We start from the raw sequence: 5,862 nt of genomic DNA on the forward strand, positions 1-5,862 counted from the left end.
GTATTTTTCACAGATGTGATGATGTTTATTTTGATATTTAAATGAGCAATTATTTGTAATTTTTTATCATTTCAGCTCTACTTATGTATAACTTGAAAGTTTATGTATCTCACAATTCCTTTTTGTCTAAGTCACTTAATGTTGGCAGCACAAAGATGGTTAAATAACACAAACATGGTTTATTGCTAGAGCTTTAGAAATTATATATGGCTGCATTAGAGATTTTGACATTTATTTACTCATTCAAAGTTACTTCGTCCCGTCAAGAGCAGCACAAAGATGGCAAATAACTTACTACAATGTCCTTAACTGTACAGCAGGGTACAGAGCGATAAATTGTGAAGGATGTTTAGTCTGGAGGGTCTGTACAGGTCCATATAATGTTATAGCCCTGTTTCTTAAAAATTACATTTTTGAAGGGAACATAACTGCAACCCATGGTCGGGTTCAGGTACTCACAGCACTGGGTCAAGTTCAGGGAAAGATTGTGGTTTAATAGACAAAACTCAGTCACTTCACACATAATGTCTATTAAAATCCTCACCACCACCACCACCTCCTTGCAACTCACTACCTGTTAATAACTGATACTTTAATTAATTGACTTGAGAAAATTCTTGTGGATAGGCAGCCACATTGCAAACAGCAGTGGTTTTGGGCCCCTTGTCTCGGTCAGGGACACTTTGACATGTGACCAGGAAACGAGGGAGAACCAGGGGTCAAACCAGGAATCCAATAATCAGGAGACGGGGTTGGTTTGTTGTAACAGTTTTTATCATGAGAAAAATGCATCTGCACAAGCTGCTGGGTCTAAATTAATAATCACCATTATCTGAATACATCAGAGCCACATTTTCGCCATTACAGTAACAGAAGAGTAATTAAGGTGTTCTGACTCATGACACATCACAACTCAGCGGAAATTACACGTTGAGGTAAATGAATCATTTTTCTCAGGGACACATTTTTCTCTGTGAGAAGACAACTCCAGGTTTACAGGATACATAAATTGAAACGGAGACTGTTTCATCAAAGTTGCTGCCGTTTGCTGGTAATAATTGTGATATGGAGGACAACAAATTGTTCAGGACATAGTTTGAGAGCACGAATAGCCACCGTGACCAGAGAAAAAAAAAGAGCCAACAGAGGACCATGCAGACAATCACTGTCGTTTTAAAAGCTCCCTCTGCTTTTAAGAGTCTCCGTTATATTGTCAAACCATAAACGAAATAGAAAGGATCCTTTACTTTCAGGCTTTTAGATTGTAGAGGAAACCAACATTTCATATAAGTGGTTGTAAATCTGTCCACTTGTCTTTATGTGGGTAACATCTTTTCTAATGGGCGTAATAGACGATGCTCAGTTCTGCAAGAGGAAACTGCAAAAAGTATATTGACTTCAGCATGTTATATTAAAGTCAATAAATTTACTGCTCTTTGTTCTGTTACTGAGATGCTGCAGCCTATTAAGAAAACACTGGAAATGTACGAGTCAGAGTCCATAAACACTCAAAACTAATGTAATGTGCAGAAAAGGGAATGTTATTTCTACTTCCATCCATTCATACGAGGCCTGTGGAGAAACTATTTTAAGAAACTATGAAAGATAAAGTGACCAAATGCAAAATTATATGAACAACATTCATTGTTTAGATTAATTGATTATTTATATATGTTGTTTTATCGATTAGGTGATTTGAATTTTGTAAGTAACAAAGTCATCAGACATGAAATGTAATTTCCTCAAAAATACAATTTTCTTAAGCCAAAACAATACAACCCAATTCCTTCTTTTAATTGACTAGTGGTTCAAACCACACAAGTGAAATATTTACTGTCACACAGAAAATCAACTAGAATCAATATCTATATAATTATGGATCAAATGTGACAATGTCAAAGGAGAACCTATAGGGAATTGTCACCTCAGCGTCATAGAGCTTAATAGTGATTTTCACCTCATAATTATTATTATTATTTATTTTTATTTTTTTTTACTTTTTCCAAGTAAAAAGAAACATTGGTTCTGAGCAGATATCTGGTGAGCATAGTGAAGAAAGTCTAAAAATAGTGTATTTTAGGTTAATGCAAATTAAAGTTGAACTGGAGTTTAAGAGTTTTTTTGTTCTTAAATCTTGAGTTCAGCAATTAACTGTTGATCACTATGGAGTTGTTGTTTTTTTTGTTTGTTTGTTTGTTTGTTTGTTTGTTTGTTTTTTAAGCAGTATTACTTTATGAGTGGGTTGTAAAAATTATGCTGGAGACAGAGATACACACGCTTCCACTGGTTATTCCACTGACTGAAGTGTAGACATTTGCATTTGGGGTGTAATAGATCACAAAAGCGACAGATCTGATTACATCACCAATCAGATCATTTTTCATTATTTTGTGAAATTCACATTAGTTAACAACAGCTCATCAGACCTGCTGCTGACATTTAAGGAGTGATAGAGCACAGGAAAAGAGTAATCTAGGTAATTACTTGCAGAAAACGTGGCAGTGAAACTGCTTGTCAGATTATGATGGTTAAACTTGGCGACTTCACATCGTGCCATACCGTGGAGGTTTCGTTACGCCACCAGCCAACACTGATGTCATTTCAGTTTTTTAAAATTGGCTTCATTTATGATGAAGAAAATGTTTTCAACACATTAGTTAAACACTTGCATGTAAGTGAGGAACAATGATGTAAACAGAAACTTTGTTTACAAGAAAACTGTAGGGCACCGTTCATTTTCTGTCGATAAACTAGTTTATCGTTTCAGCTCTACGCCAGATTACTTCAGAGCTCCATCAAACTGAGGAACTTTTTTTCCACTAGGTCGGTATCACACATTTTTTACATCCCACCTGCAGCAAACTTGTAAAAAATAAATAAATAAAATAAAAGAAATCACTAAGGTGTGTTTCATAGCGTTGTTGCCCCAAGCAATCAACAGAAATGAGATTTTAAAAATCAATGCGTGTCTGCACTTTTTTTTGAGACTCTTAGGTCTGAAAATTGACAGCATAAAATCTATTGGATAGAAAATGATAACAGACTAATCATTAATGGTTTTTCATGCTCTAAAGTGAAAGCAGAAGCAGAAACATCAGATAAGATCTGACAAATCTGTGCAGACGAAAATCTGCTAATACAAACAGATGAGATGTTACCACATTCACTGACACAGAAAGTTGTTTTCCCTGCAGAATCAAGCCTCTTAAAGGGACCCTCTGTCGCTCAGAGACAACAAAATTTGAATATCTACAGCCTATTCATCTCAAAGCTAATCTTAATGTGCCTCCCATGTGCTTCTTATCTGAAGGGCTTTTAAACTGGCACATCCGTGAATACACAAACCCACAAGGCTGCAATAAGCCAAAGCTGCAGTCATGGCATTACTGCACCCAGAATTCTTGCACCACTTGTTCAGATTGAAGTAGTAATTCCCATCCTGGCATCTGCTCTGCCTCAGTCGATAGATGGAACATGCATATGTGGCAAATCCAGCCCACTCCAGGGTCTATGTAGTACGTGGGTACGGGCATGAATGTCTCAGCTATGGCATATTTCCATGGCAGTAGATTTTAATGTTTCCACTGAGGAGAGTAATTGCAGACAAGCAAAGCCAGACTGGCAGTACACTACACTACACAACACACACATACACACTTGCCCACTTCACACTGAGAGGGGCCATAATGACAGTGCTAATGGTATCTGCTATCAAAAGGCAGGAGAATTAGCCATGAAGGACAACAAATTTCAACATCACAGACAAGCTTTTTAACTGGGTTGTTTAGTTGAGCTGAGTAAACAAACACAGCTATTAATAACGTCAGAGAGGCATAAAGAGAACTGTAGTAATGATGCAATGGGAATGATGTAGCGTATCTGTTCAATTTTCATGGAAGACAATAGAATATGCTGAGAAATAAACAGATTTTCCATCATGTCTATCTTTAAAACTGATTGATGCTGCAACATTTCCACATCACAGAGCCAAGCAAAGCTTTAATTAGTTGAGCTGCAGAGATAGGATGAGTTATGTTTTGTTTTATTTTTCTGATGATGAATGTTGTATTTCTCAGTTTTGAGGGAAAGAGCAGCACAATAAAAGTTCAAGTCTGTGGTAAAATACTACAAAAGGACATAATATAAAGTACTCAACTCTCAGTACTCACATACCCCAGTTCAGCTAAGACTCCCGAGTATGACAGTGTGTTTGATTATTATGTTCCCTTTGCTCCCACCATTGTTTTTGTCAAGTATCTTGTGAGAGCAGCATAATCTGATGAGTTTCAAGAGCTGCATCTAAGGATTAGGTCAGGCCCAAAGTGAGTAGTGGGGGGTTAAAACTGTTCAAATTAAAGAAGCGAAACTTAGATCCTCAAAAAGCAGGGTTACACGAAAGAGTTTCCAAGAATAATTGTGTTTGCCTTACGCTGCTTTACTTCACAGAAGAAAGTGTAAAACTTCTCCCAACTGTCCTCTGGGAGGAAGTCAAAGGTAGAAGTTTGCCAAAAGGTAATACTGTATTTGGATGAGGCAGTGAAGAGTATGCATTATTCATTACATCTGGTCAACTTCAAAGGCTAGATGTAAGCAACAGCAAGGTATTACAACTTTACTGATATCACCGGAGAGACCCTCCATAGGTTTTTGTTCTCTTTGTTGTCTCAGCTTGGAGCTGCAGAAAGAGAGAGAGAGAGCTTCATCAGGAGTGAGCCACTGATTTAGTATGATAATAAACTAGTTGTAGAAGAGTTGAGATAATAATCAGACATAAAACAGTGGCACATATACAGTATGTTATTATTATTATGTTATTATTAGTCTTTGATTTACCAAATATAACATTACAAATTTTAACACATTATTCTTCAAGTTACTTTGGTTGAAATATTTCATCTGGTTAAGACAAACCCCCCAATCCAGTGCTTTAATCATTCCTCTGAACCTGTCTTTTATCCACAGACAGCTGTCAACTGGTGGACGACACATTTTATTAAATTATTTTTTGTAAATAATATTTTTTTAAATAATTTAATTTGTAAGCCTCTTGATCATCAACAACTCTTCCAGGTTTCCATCCATGACTCACTTTTACAAACCTATGTTGGCAACATTAGACTTTAAGACCCAGATTACCATTCATCAAAAAATACCGGGCCTCCCAGACTCCCACCTGATTGTCAACCCACTGAATGAAGCATGACTCCAATTTCCTCTTTTAATTACTTTCTGGTCCTAGAGTTTCACATCATTTTCCCTATATAAAAATATGTAGTTAAATGTCTGCACCTTAAAAAAAAATAACCACCACCACCACCAGAATGGCAGAATATACTGAATATTTTGCTAATTAGTTCTACACTGCATAAATCTCAACTTTTGTGATAAATAGCATCATAAGCTTTAAAATGGCTCCTTAAGTGATTTAATGTTAAATTAAATGATAAATACACTGGTCGAGTATTTATTGGAAAGTTAACCAAAGGAATAATCAACAAATCAAAATTTAAAAAAATCAATAGATTAATAAAAGAAATAGCTAGTTTAGATTAATTTGTCAAAAAATGAGTTGGCTGCTGCCTTAGACCTGTCCAAGACCGTGGACACCTGCAGACTTCCACAATGAATATTTCATTGATAAATATGTAACAGAGCCAAAACAAGAGTTTTCCTGTCACTGCTATAAAGTGAAAGGAGGAGGAAAAGATCAAGGCCTGATACACAACCCCCAAAGTTGGGTAAGCAGAGAGAGAAAGGGATAGAGAGAGCTGCTTGGGGCAGTTTGTTAGACCACAGAGACAGCCATCTGATTACTTTCTTCCTAAGCTAACAATGACTCTCACAACAGCAGGGGTACAACAA

The sequence above is a fragment of the Anabas testudineus genome, chromosome 1, assembly GCF_900324465.2.
Source record: "Anabas testudineus chromosome 1, fAnaTes1.2, whole genome shotgun sequence".
NCBI lineage: Eukaryota > Metazoa > Chordata > Actinopteri > Anabantiformes > Anabantidae > Anabas > Anabas testudineus.